The sequence below is a fragment of the Callospermophilus lateralis genome, chromosome 5 (assembly GCF_048772815.1).
Source record: "Callospermophilus lateralis isolate mCalLat2 chromosome 5, mCalLat2.hap1, whole genome shotgun sequence".
Lineage (NCBI taxonomy): Eukaryota > Metazoa > Chordata > Mammalia > Rodentia > Sciuridae > Callospermophilus > Callospermophilus lateralis.
The window spans coordinates 147,455,562-147,472,648 of NC_135309.1; the positions used below are offsets into that span (position 1 = coordinate 147,455,562).

At 42.9% G+C, this 17,087-nt stretch overlaps 1 pseudogene; it reads left to right on the plus strand.

The window, feature by feature from the left end:
- Nucleotides 1-5,313: 5,313 nt before the first annotated feature.
- On the plus strand, nt 5,314-10,336 carry LOC143400517 (peptidyl-prolyl cis-trans isomerase A-like; annotated as a pseudogene).
- Nucleotides 10,337-17,087: the final 6,751 nt, after the last annotated feature.

A 17,087-nucleotide genomic window follows, 5' to 3' on the forward strand; every position in this document is an offset into this window, starting at 1 on the left:
ACACTAAAGAAATAAACATAAATCCAGTCTTTTTCAGTGTGTTTGCCTCAGCAGCAGTCAGTTGCTGGATCTTCTCCCTTCCTGTCTTCCTGATGGGCATTAATGTTTGTTATGGTTTAGATATGAGGCATTCCCCAAAAGCTCATGTGTGAGATAATGCAAGCATGTTTAGAGGTGGAATGATTGTCTTATGAGAGCCTTAACCTAATCAGTGCATTTATCCCCTGTTAGGGATTAACTGGGTGGTGACTGTAGGTAGGTAGGTAAGGTGTGGCTAGAGGATGTGGATTATTGGGGGTGCCTTTGGGGTATATATTTTGTCTCTGATGAGTCTCTCTGCTTCCTGATTGTCATGTCCTGAGCTGATTTCCTCTGCTCTTCCCTTCTGCCTTGGTATTTTGCCTCATCTTGGGCCCAGAGCAATGGAGTTGGCTGTCTGTAGACTGAGACCTCTGAAACTATGAGCCCCACATAAATTTTCCTGCTTTAAAATTGTTCTTGTCAGGTCTTTTGGTTACAGTGGTGAAAAAGCTGACTAAAACAGTGTTGTTCTCTGAATTTTTTTGCATCTTTGACTTTTAGGCACATAGTAGGACTTTACTTCCTTTGTAGTTGATCCTTTTATAGTGGGGAGGGTAGTGGTTGGGCCACATTACCAGTAATGACAAAAAGATATGAGTGGAGGTAATGTGATCTGAAGGGATTTAAGTAGAGGTGGCACAAGTAGAGGTGGTGAGCAGAGGAGATGTGAGGGGAGTTGGCAAGAGTGGAGGTGATATAAATAGGAGTAGAGGGGGGTGTGTGGAGGTGATAGAAGTGGAGGTGATATTATCATCTCCAGATGAAACATTGACTTGCTGGTGGAGGTTGTGCAGAGCTTTCTTTTCCTCTCCCATACACCTGGCAACATGGGATTTGTTGGCCATTTGGTCAGCTTGGCCCCTGGAGTAAGCCTTCCCTAACCCTATCCCTGCCAAGCTGGTTTGGATTGTAGTGGAGTGAGAAAGATGTTTGTTTTTGAGATAGTGGGAGTTGTTAGGCCAAGGCCACTGCCATTACAGGTTCAGCGATATAGAAATGCAAATTTGTTTTAAAGAATTTCTAGGGCACAATCAGTTCAGCAAGGAGCCTGGGGCACCCTACTCACCCAGCTCTACCTAGGGGATCCTTTTCCAAGTTCAGCTGTCAAGACATGCAGAGGCTGCTGCAGCTGTGGTTCGGGTGGGCCTGGGCATAGCTCATGCTTGCACCCATCCCTGGGTGTCCTCAATATGGTGCTGATTTTGCAGGCACGCAGAAGGCTGGAGTTACATGTCATGGAGGCTTTCATGTAATTTCAAAGAAAAGCCTGGGAGACCTGGCAGTGTGTGGCAGGGTTTGAGTTCTTGCAGGTACCCTGGACAGGGTGTTGCATGGTGCTGTGGGGTGAAACTGAAGCTGGAACAGAGACTTCAGGAAAGAGGAGGTGCTAGCAATGTGCAAAGTGAAGTTGCAGACAGCCTACACAGCTTCCCAGGGAGAGGCCATGGGCTGCAACCAGCAAGGCTGTAGAGGCAGAAATGCTCAAGCACTTGGGAGTCCACATTCTGCCATGGTGTGCCCTGGATGCTGTGCATGGAGATTTAGCATTTAATGTTTGCCTTGCTAGGTTTCAGTCTTGTCTTGGATTGATCTATTCTTTATATTTTCCTTTTCTTCCCTTTTGTAATAGAAATGTTTACCCTGTGCCTGTTCTACCATTGTATCTATCAAGTATTTAACTTTATTTTTGAATTTTTGCAGGGGCTCACAGCTAAGTTTGCCTTGAGTCTCAGAAGAAACTTTGTGGACTTGGACTTTTGAGCAATGCTGCAAGAGTTGACTTTGGGGACTCTTGGAGATGAACTAAACATATTTTGCACTGTGAGATAGATGGACACAAACCTTTGGGAATCAGGGGAAGAATGCTATAGTTTGGATATTAAATGTCTCCTAAAGGCCCATGTGATAAGGTTTGGGTGGTGCTATTGGGAGGTGGTGGAAACTTTAAGAGGTGGGACCTAGTGAGAGATCCTTAGGTCATTGGGGGTGTGGCCTAAAAGGGGATTGTGAAAACCTGGCTTCTTTCTCTCTTTTTTTCTCCTGATCATAAGGATTTGCTTTGCTATGCACTGTTGTCATGATGTGCTGCCTCTCCACAGATTCAAAGTAATGGCCAACCAGTCATGGACTGGAACTCAAAACTGTGAGACAAAATAAAACTTTTCTCTTTATAAGTTAATTATCTCAGGCCTTTCATTATAGGATGAAAAGCTGACTGTTTTGTCTTCTCCTGCCTCTGTCCCTTCCAACATGCCTGTGTCCATTGTGTAGTCACATGACCTTTACCATACACTCACCACTTAATTTTTAACCAAATCTGATGGCGAGTAAACAAAAATAAGAAACTTTGCTTATTCAAATAGACCCTAGAGTGAACAGATCGTTGGTTGCAGGTTGGGAACAGGGAAAGAGAATGGGTCTGGATGGCCAGCTCACTGAGAGATCGAAGTCTGACCAGCTGACACTGTGGAAGTAGCACACTAGTCTGTAGTTTGAGGCTTCCCAAGCTAGTAACCAAGCCTTAGGCATTTATTACTTACTAAAAATGCCAAATTTCTCTGCTATTTGCACACACAAGCAGGCAGGGTGTATGTGTGCTTGTGTATGTATGACACTGTGAAGAAACCACATGCCCAGTGGAAAGTCATGCCCCCTTTAAAACAAGTTGGAAAGGTTTTGATATAAGGCAGTGTGGTCTTGCTGCTGTGTTTATAGAGAAAGCCTTTCATGCAGGAGTGATGTATGGAGGATTTAAACCATTGAGATCCTTTGTGCTAACAGACCATTTGTCTTGGGTTTTGCAGGTTTCAGGTTGTCTTCCAGGAGTACACCATTGACTCTGAAATCACCTATTGTGTGGACAGATAGATCACAGGTCTCTAAATTACCGAGTTTCAGGAACTTGTCTTGCTGGTTCTTCCTTGGGGTCTAGCTCTGTCTAGCCCTCCCTTCTGCCCTCAGGCTTTGTCACGTGGGCAGTTCCACAGGTCAGAGCCCCTGCTTCTTTCTCTTGCTTTTCTTTAGCAACATCACTCCAACTAATTCCTAGCTGTCTTTCTTTTCATTTCTATGACACTTTCAAAGCTCAGGTTTTTCCTTAGGGGGAGAGTTTCCAACGTAGGAAGCATAGATGTCCACCCAAATTGTGCTCAAGGGCCCTCTCTTTCATGGTGAATTTTCAGACTTTGTAAAATTAAAGCCCTTTGGTTGCTGGATTACATGTATGTGTGTGTCCCCCACCATCACAGAAAAGAAAGAATATGTGTTAGATCTTTTTTTTTTTTTTTTTTTTTTTAAAGTTCAAGTAAGTTAAAATCTTGTTTAGAGAATGCTCGAGAACTTTCCGAAGGATTCACCAGGATGACACCAACTAAACTGATGTCAGAATTGCTTTCTTAAAGGTCCTCTGGGATGAAGAATTTTCTCTTTCCAGCTTGCTTTTCTTTTATCCCCATGTCTCTTGTGATTCATTATCTATATCAGAATAACCAGGGCAGTACTTAGTATGCAGATTCCCAGGTTATACCCCAGACCCCTGGAGAATGAGGTCCTTGGGGCTGGGAGCCAGGAATCTGCATTTTGATAGGCTACATAGTTATCAAAGCCTTCCCTTTTGCACATCTCTTATTATCTCCAGAGCATCTTCTGAATAAACACCTTAACTCACAACAAAGTCGCTGACTCCTTCCTTCCTACCAGAGGGAAGGAAGATGGCTCCCTGACTCTTCACAAAATTCTCTTGTGGGGCTGGACCTTGTGTCTTAGAATAGAATAAGAAGGACACAAGGAAAGTCAATGAACAAGACTTAGGAAATACACAAGGAGTGAAATGGAAATGTTGCAGGCTCTTCTGGTCAGGGATTATGGAACCTAGCACTGTGTTGTCTTTTCCCTCACTAGTCCTCAAATATTTATGATGTACTGACCACATGTCAGCTACCCTGTTAGGTGAATTTCCCACCTCTTTTTGTCAGAGATGCAAATTGAAACTGAGATTTAAGTTCCAAACTGTCTCCAAATAGGCAACAGCAGCAAAATAATTAGAAGAATTAAGACAATCTTCTCCCTTTCTCTATGTGTGTACCTTTGTGTCACTCATACTTATGTAGGTCAGGGGATTTGGCTTGTGTTTTCCATGCATATGTATGTAATTTATTCATTTTGTTACTTCATTCATACATCTGTTTATTCACTCAGTAAATATCCACTTGTTCATTTATTCATTCAATCATTCATTTAATACGGGTTATAACCCTGTCATGTGCCAGTTTAGGTATTAGGGATTTAGTGATGAACCAGACAGAGTTCTTGACCGTGTGCAGCTTTTATTTTGGAGAAGATAATGCTCTCATATGCCTTATTGACTACATCAATACCTTTTTATAATTTACTTTTCCATGGAGATTGGCAGTTCAACAGAACATAAATGTGAGCACAGGAGCCCTCCTCTCTTGCTCTCTCCCTTCTCCATTGCACAAATGTCTTTTTCAGCAAAAATTCCTTCCCAGACATTCTGTTACATGTTGGAAATATTCATAACCCAAACTGGGGAAAATGAATTAAAATTGTGAACTACGTGGTATGTAAGTCAAAATAGGAAGTTAAGCTGCTCAGCTGTGGATTTTGACTGGTTTCCATTGGGAAAGCCCTTTCAAGCAAAACCTTCATGGAACAACATACTTCAAAGAGATCCCCGTAATGCTGTCTTTAAAACTTGTTAATTGGACCTAACTGCAAACAGCTGCCCAGTTTAGCCACTGTTTGAGTTGGCTTTCACTTACCCTAGATCTAGGTCATCTTTTTTGTTATATTATATTCATATCGGGATCTTAATATATTTGTTATAATCTCAGAATTTGTCACCATCTGAAGGATTATGAGATAATAAATAAAAACATGGAGACAACATATTTGTCAAGCCCCGAGGTCACTACCAAGTACAAAAGTACTTGGGAGCAGATGTCCTATTTGATACACTTTGTGTAGTCATGGTACCACACTTAACCATTTGGGAAAATTTCCAATAACCACCAAAACATCCATGAGTGGAAACATTGGGTGATCATTTATTTTCTATTCTCCTTTGCTTAACTATCGAATTAAAAGAATAAATATTAGTTTATTGAATGAAATCACTGTTGGATCTCACTTTATAGAAATTTATGTTTCTCAGGAAGCACTGTTGGTTGAATGTGAAGGGTGATTTTTCAGAACATTCAGCAAGTGCTGAGGATGAACACTGAGAAAGTGGCCCTAGTAACAGGCGTGGCCACTCTCATGCCTACTCGTGCAGCAACCACAGGGCTTATTATTAAGCAGGTTATCATGGAGGGTAACTAGAAAGTGATCCTGATGGAATTCAGTGTGGAATGTGCACCTCAGAGTTATCCTACCCTGGGAGTGAGAAAGCGGGTGTATGTAATACCCATTCCCACCCATTTCCACCCATTATCAATTGAAGGCTCTCCTGCCATGCCAGTGACAAAGGGGGCTCTGGAGGGCTGAGGATGCCCTTTTGCAATGACATGTTGGTACTGGCCATGGGAAGTTAGCTGCTGAGTACTGAGGGGTAATGCCCAGGGAATTGGTGGCCCAGCAGTATCTGCTATGGTGGTGGTGGGGCATTTCAGAATGTTGGTGGGGTCCAAATGTGGGTCATGGAATATTCCTCTTTATGCATAGGGCACACAGCAGCAACAATTGAAACAAATTAATATTCCAAATATGGCTTTTTAATTAAATGAGATGGAGAGGGTGGATTATATCATGAAAACGTTGGTGATGATGAGAATAATGTAAGTAGTTCACACTCGTTTGCTCTTAGTGTGTGATAGGCATGGTTTTCCCATTTTCCAGATGAGGGAATTAAAGATCAGAGATGTTGAATAACTTCTCCAAAGATACACACATGACATGGTAGAGACAGGCTTGGAATTCAGACCTCTGTGACTGTATTGCAAAATCCTGAAAGTGTGAAAGGTTTAACACAAATTGCTCCCTGTCTCCCCTACTTCTTTTCTCTTTCAATGACATTTGTGTACTTGCTATGTTGCCAGATGCTGTATTAAGCACCACAAAGCAAGTAAAAAAAAAATTTGGGTGATCCTCATCCCTTCCTTTAAAAACATTTTTCCTTCCCCAGGTCTTGCCCTAACTTTTGTGGAAACCCAATACGTATAAAAATGAAGGTTCATGTCTAAATATTTAAAAGTACAAATCAAACTGACAATCTGCTAAATAAAATAAGCTCCACTCTCTTGCCTTTGCAAATATGTCTGCACAGAAGGATGGGTGTAGATTGAGAATCTGGGGACTCCTGGAGGGTCATTCAGGAATTTGGTAGTTGAGAAGCTCTGGGCTCTCTGCTCATGGCCTGGTCCTCATCTTGTGTGTGTGTGGACACCCCACCTGCACATTCAAGCTGTTATGCCTGCAAACAGCCACCTGGTGGCTGCTTCTTGGACCTGCCTTTGAGAGAATGGACCTGAGAAGGCTCTGGAAGTCAACTTGAGACCACTTGGGATAGGGAATTCAGTGTCTCGGGTACTCAAGGAATTGTCTGGAAGGGGAGATGCAGTCTCCAGGTGGGCACATTTCAGTGCCCCTCATTTTTTGCCCAGTGTGGAAAAGGTCACAATCAGAAGAGGAACTGGGGGGCCCCAGTTCCTGAGCCCCAGAACAGTATTGCTCCTTGTTGTTTTAGTCTCTCTTCTAAATTCCACTATATAAAATATATGTAAATATATTTTTGAGCTGTGCCCTGAGTATTTTTATTTTAAAAAAATGTGGAATTCAAACACAATGCTTGGTGAATAGAGTGAGTCAGATGAGGTGGGCAGATGGAATATGTTTCCCCAAAGAGGTGAAATGCAATTGCAGAAAGACCCACTGGCCTCTCCAGGGCTTGGGAGACTTGTCTCCGTGGAACTGCTCTTGTCTACAGAGGGGAGATATGCCTTTCTCTCTGGAGACCTGGTAGATTCATCTCAAGCTTCTGGCAATGGATTTGGTTCGTCAGTGGCAACCCTTCAGCCTGTTCTCTTCTGTAGCCATGATGACTCTTAAGTTTTGGATAAACTCCTGAAACATGCCTTTACTGAGTCAGATTCTCCTGGGGAGTCAGACAGAAGACTGTCTGAGCTGAACAGCATGTTGTTGATGCTAGTGTGCATTCGTTTCTCCCATCTGTGGAAGGTAGGTGGTTTAATTTAGATATGAGGTATCCCCCAAAGGCCCATGTGTGAGACAATGCAAGAACATTAAGAGGTGGGGTGTTTGGATCATGATAGGTGTAACCTAATGAGTGGATTAATTCACTGATATGGTTCTGTTGGTTGGTAACTATGGGCAGGTGGGGTGTGGCTGAAGGAGGTGGGTCACTAGGTATGTGTTTTGGGTTTTTTTTTTTTTTTTTTTTTTTTGCACTAGGGATTGAGCCCAGCCGTACTTAACCACTAAGCCACATCCCTACCCATTTTTGTATTTAGAGACAGGGTCTTACTGGGTTGCTTAGGGCCTAACTAAATTGCTGAGGCTGCCTTTTAACTCGAGTTCCACCTGCCTCAGGCTCGTAAGCTGCTGGGATTACAGGCATGCGCCACCGTGCCTGGCTGTTTTGTGGGGCTATATTTTGTCCTTGGTGGGCAGAGCTCTCACTCTGCTTCCTGGCTGTCATTCTGAACTTTTCCCCTCTGCCACCATGTTCTGCCTCACTTTGGGCCCAGACTCGTGGATTCAGCTGCCCATGGATGAACCTCTGAAACCATAAGCCCAAACAAACTCTCCCTCCTCTATGTTGTTCTTGTCAGGTCTTTTGGTCACAGTGATAAAAACTGACTAATGCAACTGACAATTACATTGTTTATTATGTCTGCACATTGCAGTAGCACACTATAACCCAATAGTCCTCTACTTTTTTATTTTTAAGAAAAATAGGAAACTTTATAAACATTTCCCCACACTTTAATTCTATTTACTCTTCCCATTCTGTTAGGGGAGGCACTGAGGAATACTATTATTGATTTTTGTTTTTAGTGGGGCGTATTAGAAACAATAGAAGAAAGGTAGATTGATCAATGGATAGGTAGGTAGGTGAAAGGGGATTTATTATGAGAATTGGTTCATGAGATTAAGGAATCTGAGAAGACTCATGATCTGTCATCTGCAAACAAGAGGATCAGAGAAGCCAGTAGCGTGGTTCAGTCCAAATCCAAAGGACTGAACCCAGCGAACCAATGGTGTAACTCTCAGTCCAGGGCTAAAGGCCTGAGAACCTAGAATTCTAATGTCCAAAGGCAGGAGAAAATGGGTGTCCCAGCTGCAGAAGAGAGGAGTCACCTTCCCTCTGCTCTCTCTGGGTCCTGGTCCATTGGATAGTGCCCACCCATATTAGGGGAGGGTGGACCATTTTTACTCAGTTTGCAGATTCCATGCCAATGTCTTCCAGAAACATCCTCACAGACATACCAGAAATAATGCTTTATGGGTATCCTTTAGCCTACTCAAGTTGGCACCTGAAATTACCATATGGTAAATAGTAGTCTTTGCTTTTATAATTGCTTGGGATGTGGAGAGGAAGGTGGATTTTAACTATTTCAAAGTACACAGATTGGTTCAACTAGTAAGGAATGTACCCCGACTTCCTTCCCTTTCTGGGCAGCTCACATGCTCCCACCTCCCAAGGTGCTCCAAGCTTTAGGACATATCCCCTTCTTGTGTCACTGGCCCAGGCCATTGTTTTATATTTGCACCTTGACCTCTGCCTCCTTTTAATCCTTCAACTTATCTATCTTCATTCACATTCTCCCTAGCCAGGGACATAGGCTGAAGGTGGCTTGTATTGGCTCACAAGGGCCAATGTTTATTTTTCAGGAATTTTGTAAGCCAGTTATTATAAAATAGAGCAATTATAAGAATTAAATTACAGAAATTTATCTTTAAATAATATTTTCTTATAACAAAGGCAATAACACTCAAAGTTCATCACTCTCTAGTTATTTTAATGTATGTTCCCATTACCTGTGCTCTTGAGGTTGTTTATATCTATTGTAACTATATGGTGGAAATAATATATACTAAGGCTCACCTGTGCCCTCTTTTTCCAACTCTGCACTTCATGATGCCATATTGGAGCTTGAAATCAGTCATGGTTATAGTTCATGCCTTATAAATTGGATTACAAGTCAGGGTTGCTTCCCTACCCACAGATCCTGTTATAAATATTTATCAGCTCACCGTGGTCTGTAGTTCTCAAATACTTAGATCAGAGTTTCTCAACTGTGCACTATTGACATTTTTTTTTTGCCAAACAATTCTTTGCTGTTATTCTTGTGCATTATAGAATGTTAAACAGCATCTCTGCTTCTGGACACCTGTACCAGAAGCACCCCTTCCCTGGTTGTGACAACCAAATATGCCTGGAGATGTTGTCAGATGTCCACTAGGGGGGAAGTTATTCCCAGTTAAGAAACACTGGCTTAGACAATATCATTTGCACATGACTTGCTTTTCTCCCCTTTTTAAACTTTAACATGCCCTTGATAAATATTTATTTAGTGCTTATTATGCATGCAGATACAATGATAAACAAGATAAGCAATGGCCCTGCCTTCATGAAACTCCAGTCTAAAATCATGAAATGGTTATGCAGATGTTACCATCTCCAGGAGCTGCTCACCACCGTCCTTGATCAACTCTGTGTTCTTCAGCATCACCATTGATGACAACCCTTGAGTTGTGTCTCCTATAAGCTGTTTGAAGACAAAATCCTAAAGACAGCAGAAGGCTTCTGTGCTCTAAGCACTGGAGAGAAAAAACTGGTATAAGCATTCCTTCATTCATAGAATTTTTCCAGGATTTGCATGTCGGTGTAGTGACTTCCCATGCCACCATGGCACTGGTAGCACTGGGGGGTGGTAGCAAGTTCACATACAGGGAGAAATTTGATGATGATCACTTCACCCTAAAGCACATAGGACCTGGGATATTGTCCATGCAAATGCTGAACCAAGCACAAACAGTCCCAAATTTCTATCTGCCCTTCCAAGACTGAGTTGTTGGATGGCCAGCACATGGTCCTGGGGAAAGTGGAAGACAGCTTGAATGTTATGAAAGCCATGGAACACTTTGGGTCCATAATGGCAAGACTAGCAAAAAAAAAAAAAAAAAAAATATCACCATTGCTGAAGGTGGACAATCCTCACTATTCTGGGGAATGGCGAGCACCCTTCCACCCCATCTGCTTGCAATACCTTAACGATCTTTGTGCTCTCACTGCAGTTCTTGGGGTTCCACATTTTCCTTATTCTTCTCCAAGTCTAGCTGGAATGCAGAGTTAAGTTTACAATTATAAAATAAAAACTAAATAAACAAAAACCATGGATTAAGCTGGAAATTTGTTGCACATCTGCGAAGACTAGAACACACACTAATGTGTTTGGTAGTTGATAATGATCTTTATTAATTCTGTCTGTACTAATTGTAAATTATATCATGTTTATGGTCCTCCTTCAGGTGATGACTGTCTCTCCTGGGTACAGGTCACTGCCAACAGCTGTGCCTCTCTGGGGATCACTAGTAGATCCAGGAAGACAAGAAGCTTATTTAACATGCCAGTTTCAGTATAGAGGTTGGTGCAGGGAGGAGGATTGAGAAGTCACCCCAAGCTCATGGAGCAAGCATGCTATGAGGGCCACCAGTAGCTCTGGCTGGAGAGTTTAATAGGAGAGTTTACATTATATAATTTACAATTGCCATCTCCACCATGGGGACTGCCCAAGATGGAGATTAAGTGGGGAACACAGCCAGATCTCAGGGACCTTAACTCCTGTGAGGACCTAAGGGGATCTGAATCATCAGGTCTCTGACCACACCAAGGCCGCACCCAGCCAATGCTGATCACCCACCAGATTTCAGCACTGAGGCCTTCCTGGGTGAAAACTAAAGGCACTGGGAGACAGTGCAAGGACCTGCACCTCTGAACCAAGTGGACCAAGGCCCTCCCTCCTCTTCCCCACAACCACAAAGCCAGCTCTTCTGCCAGGGGCCATCTTGAAGAGGAAAGGGAAACTGGGAGAGGAAAAGTTCAAGACTGAAATATCTAGGAGACTGTTCCAGTTATTGGATTGGGTGACATCTAATTTTCCTTCTCTGCTCGCTAAGGAGAAGGAAGGGCTCAGGAGAAAGATTAGGTTGGTAAGAGAAAATGCTGCAGTCACATTTTCTAGCTAAATTTAGAGTAACTTAAATTTGAACTTGTCAAAATGGTCTTTGCCTTGTATCTGTCCATAGGTGTGCACATGCACACACGTCCACGTCCACACAAATGAAGTTTCTGTTTTTCCTGTTCCCCACCAGCAAATCCATATTCACAAAAGGATCAGTGAGAAATGTAGACATTACTAGAGATTTCAAAGGGGAGATGGAGGAGAAGGTTTCATTGCACACTGCACAGCGAACAGGTTCATATCCCTCTTTGATGTTCATCATTTCTAAGATGTACCTTTTTCATTGAATATTTGATATCTTTGAAACCAGAATCTTACTGACCAGGATGGTGTAATTGGGAACATGATTTCCTTTGTGGCAATACATAAAATAATGGTGTGTCCTACGTTGGCAATTGCTTATATTTGGTAACATCCTTATCATCTTCTGTTTGCTGTCCTTCCTCAATTGCAACCAGAAACTTAGCTGCTAAGGCCACTGAGCAGGGTGACTCAAAGCACAGACTCTACAGTCAGGCCATCACTCATGGGCCCCACCATTCATCCACTAAGTGATCTTGGTTAAGGTACTGAACTTCTCTGAACCTTTGTTTCCTCATCTGCAAAATGGGAACAATATTACTAACTACTGCAAAGGATTGTAAGAGTTAAATGAATTGATAGATATGAACAGTACGAGGCAGAGATGAGTTCCAGAAAAACAGTTTTCTAGTTACTACCTCTTTAGTTCCCTGCACCCTGGCCCAGCCTCCTGTCGCCTATTGCTTTATTCCTTCCTTCCTTATGTTATGAATAATGGCTACATGGCCATTATTTGCTCTTTGAATGCACCTTCCAGATCTTGCCTCTCTTCCCCATGTGGCTTAACTAAGAATTTCCTCCAGACAAATATGTTCTCTCTTAGGGGAACTCCAACAAGCAAAGATGGCTGGGTGTGGTGATGTACTTTGGTAATTTTGTCAGGAGCATCTGTGACGGAAGCAAGAGATGGTGAGGGATGAGCCTGAGGGGGCAGGGCTGCTGTGTTGGAGAGCTTTAGCATAAAGAATGGAAAAAATGGCCTGGAGTCAGATGGCCATTCAGAGCACAAACAGGATGCTTCTCCCAGACGTCTCTTAATAGCCTTTGTATTTTGGCAGCAGCCTTCTGTGGTATGGGCACCCATCAGGCCTGGCCATCAGGATCCAGAGGACTTTCACACCTTCTTCTAGTCTCTTGGTAGGGGTAGCGATGCTTCTTCCCAGGCTGGCCCTGGGAGATAACTCAGTGAAGGTGAACTGAGAGATCAATCTGGGCTCAGGAGGAAGGTAGAGACTTCAGATCAGATACAGAGGCCTAAGAGAAAGCTAGGCAAAAACAAAGAGTCACTGTGACACAGCTGGGTCTCAGGTGTGTCACAGGCCTCCTGCCCTTATAAGCTCTTCCAGACTCTGGATGTTGGAGTGTGAGTGGCTTCGGTCCTGGCACTCCCTTCAGTGAAGCTGGACAAAACAGTCAACTGTCACAAATGGAAAATTTCTTCTGTGTGGGGCTTGCTCTTCTAGCTCCAGAAATCAAACACACTGAAGGCAGAGTGTGTCTTGCCCCAAGGTGGCCTGTTCCTCAACTGGCCTGTATATTTGTTTATTTTGCTGTGACCTTGTCTACAAGAACACATAGCTTTCTAGCTGGTCACGGTTGCAACAAAGTAAGCGTTTTTGAATGAGGATTTAAAAAAAAAAATTTTTTGTTGTTGTTATTTGGTTTGCTTTCGGTTCAATGAGTCAATGCTTTATTTTATTTTGAGTGTTTATAACCCAAACTAAATGTGTGTAGGGTCCTGAACCTCCCCCCACAACTATTTCCTATTTGTTCCCAGAAAAATTCCAATGCCAGATTTTGCCATAGCAACCAGAGACAAATATCAAGACAGCAATGAGAGCTAACTGAGAAAAGTTTCCTTCCAATGTGGCTTGAGTTTGGGTAGGGCATCCATCTTCTGTGCAGAACCCTGGGAGGCAAGAGGAGGCCCTGTGGTCTTCCCTGGGGTCAGTACAGTCCAGATCTGTCACCATCCAGGCCCCATCAGGAAATGCTACTCTCAGCTGGCCAGGCCAGGTGCAGAAACACTGCTTTGCTTGCTCCTTGGGTTTTGCAAAGGTTGAGTATTGACCTTTCTTTGTGTGTATCAAGTTTTCAAAGTTAAATGTATTAAATTATTATTCCAACATGCTTTCCCTCTGAAGAATTTCATAAACAAGTCTGCTGTTTGCTTCCTAGTTTCCCCCTCAAATGCTCTTTGGCAGAAGGCAAGGTATACAGGAATAAGAAAACAAAACAACATGACATGAGAATTTTCAAATAATTGTTTATGATGTCATCAGACTATGGCATTTTGTCATTTCTGTCATGGTGATGTCATGAGGTCAGATTATTCACCACAGGTAAAGCCACCTCTGGTTTCTCTTCTTGCTGAAAGCACACTGGGGTTTTGAGTTATTTCACGTGTTGGTTTGGTTTGAGCTGGTCAGTGTTTAACAACTGGTTCTCAGAAGTAAACTAGTCTAGATTTGTAGAGCGTGCCAATTTCTGTGGTGTAAATATTTCCACCACAGCTGCTTTCAAGCTACCTCATAATGTGGCTGCAAAGAGGTGAAGGCTGTGGACTCTGGGGTGTTGGGGGAGCTGGCTGTACTGTGTTGTGGGATCTGTGAATCTGGGCCAAGGGTTCTCAGCCTTAGCACTGTTGGTTCTGGGGTTTGCTTATTCTACAGTCAGGCCATCACTTAAGCTAACCTGTGCATTTGGTATCCAGCAGAATTTCTGGCTTCTACTGACTAGATGCTGAGAGTGCTCCCATAAGTTGTGACAACACGCAGTAATGGCAGATGTTGCCCAATGTCTCCTGAGGGGCAAAATCACCCCCCAGTGGTGAACCATTCTGCATGGATAATTTTTAGAAAGTCCATTCAGCAGACAGTAGGCCTTCACACTGTTTGGTATGAGGAACCCTGAATATGCATCCAAAAAAGTTCTGTCTTGGCATATTAGATGTGGCATTTTAAAACACCAGAGTGCACTTCCTTGGGGAGTTCTGAGAAACTTTGCTATAAAGAGTTAAGGCAATTGAGACAAGACTTGGCCACAAGGGGACAATCCAGGAAATTCCATGGATTAGATTTAAATAGAAGATAGATCATGACAGACTGCAGTGGTCCCTTGGTCCAATTTTTTCTTTGTACAGATGAGAATGAGACTCTGAGACACAGAGTGACTTGTCCAAGGACACGGAGCAAGGTGGACAAGCTTGGGAGAGCTGAGGCCACATGGTGAGTGTGGTGAAGTTTCTCTGTGACATATGGATGGGCACTGACTCCAACTGGTCACTGTACATATTTTGTAAGCTTTACAGTTCCATCTCCCTATCCCTACCTTGCCACCCCCTTGGAAATATCTTCTCAGGAAAAACCACATTATAATGGCAAACTTCTGTTTCAGATAGAACTATTCCCATCAGCTTCAGAAGTGAATGGTTTTATCCAAATGTTCTATGCAGGAGGGTCAAGCTGTTTGTTGTTAAAGAATAAATGTTGACAATTGTTATGGATTCCTTGTTCCCTCCTTCCCACATCTGCTCTGGGACTTCTCATGAATGAGAGGCCATTCCCAAAATTATCTCAGAAAAAGAATGATAGGAGGAACTGACTTTTCAGTAGGAAATGTAAGATGACAAGATAAAGTCAGTTAAGAGCTAAGAAAGTCCTTCCGAGTTTGCATTGAAAATATATTTGAATGCACAGAGGGGCCCCATCAAGGAACTATTAGAGAGAGGCCATCTCCATCAGCAGAGTTCCTTAGACATTGGACGTTCCAGGGTAATTGGGGCCTCACACACTACTAGGTCAGTACACCTCAAATGCCAATCAGTTCCTCACCAGGAGGGCAAGGCTGTGTGTATTTGCAGGGGACAGGGTGAATGAAAGTGACAGGAGTGCCTGGACTCAGGAGTCTTTAAAAACACACTTCAACACTTAAAAGAATTAAGCTTCAGTGGTTTTATGTGGGATAATTGAACACTGCAGATCAGTTTTTCACTCTAAGAAGTGTTTTGCTCTTGAGAAAATTTGGCACCTCCAAAGCTTATTGTCACCACCTCATCCTTCTGACACTGTCCTTTGCCATGGGTCTGCCAGGTCCACAGAGGTCATGCAGATCACATGCAACACCTGTCCATTTCCTCCCATCTGGGGGTAACTTGCACAAGTCTTTCAAGCCCTTTTGGGTGATTGGACTTTTTTGTTCTTTTCTTGGGGGACTGTTCAGCCTCAGCATATTGATCTGAAGGGGTGAATAATTCTAGGGTATCAGGCACTGGATCAGGCGAATGGGGGACATTTAATACAACTCTGTAGAACACTCCCTACTCAGTGGTGTGTAGGCTACACAGCCCAATGAAGAAAGGCCACAGGGAGATGGGGAAAAAACCCTCTCTTCTTTAACATAAATTTTTTTGAATGGTGCTAGGGATTAGAACCTTGTGCTCGCTAGGCAAGTGCTCTGCCACTGAGTTATATCTCCAGCCCATTTTATTTTATTTTGAGATAGGTTCTCATTACATTGCTGAGGCTGGCATCTATCTTGTGATCCTTTTGCCTTAGCCTCCTGAGTTGCTGGGATTACAGGCATGTGCCATGGTGCCCAGCTTGGTTTTTGAATTCATGAGGAAGCTGTTAGCTCCACAATGAATATTTTTTTTTTTTTCCACAAAGTGGAAAAGGTTGGAGCAACAGCTTTGTGTTCTAAGGACAGGTCCTGTCAGACTTCATAGGCCCTAGAGACCTGGGGGGGGGGGCGATTAAGAAGAAAATAAAGAATTTTCTTTATAGTATTTGCCATTGAGCCAACATTGGACAGAGACTTCAGGAGCTTAGCGCTGTGCTTTTGCACCATTGCACATGTTACAAGGGCCCTACCAAGACATGTGTATGTTGGTCATTGGAAGCAGCAGATTCCAAATGCTGCTTCCCTAGATTATTCTTTCAGAAGAATAGTTGTGCCAGCTACTCGTCTTTGTCATATGATCCTTCCCCCTCTGCAACCCAGATGTGAAAAGTGAAGAAAGCATGCCATCGGATTTCATTTCCAAAAGTGGAATTATACAATTTACTATGGGATGTTTAAAATATAAATATGCTCTTCCCCCTGCATATCCAAAGCTTTATGTGGACATAGATCTAAAGTGGAGAGCAAACAAGTTCATTGATCCTCAGTGTGGACAGGGATCAATTAGGGTCAGCCTGATTGGTGGCTTCAGGCTGGGTGTGGGAGTCAGGTGGTGTCCTGGGACAGGTCTGATCCTCAGTTTGTAGACTGAATGGTCCGAGTTAGGGGGGACCATTCGCCCTATTTACATTCACAAGCCTCATTTATTCATCAGAATGACTTCCTGGGCCCTGAGCCACGGGAGGCCAGGACCCATAGTGCACTTCTTACCTCCAGTGCAAAGCATAGTGCCAGCCTATGATGGGTTGTTGTTTTTTTTTAATGACTTTTTTTTTTTAGTTATTGATGAACCTTTATTTTTTATTATTTATATGTGGTGCTGAGAATCGAACCCAGTGCCTCACATATGCCAGGCAAGCGCTCTATCTCTGAGTCACAACACCAGTCCTGATAGGTTTTTTCTTTTAATTTTATTTTTTATTCTAATTTGTTATATATGACAGCAGAATGCATTACAATTCTTATTACACTTGTTGAGCACAATTTTTCATATCTCTGGTTGAATATAAAGTATATTCA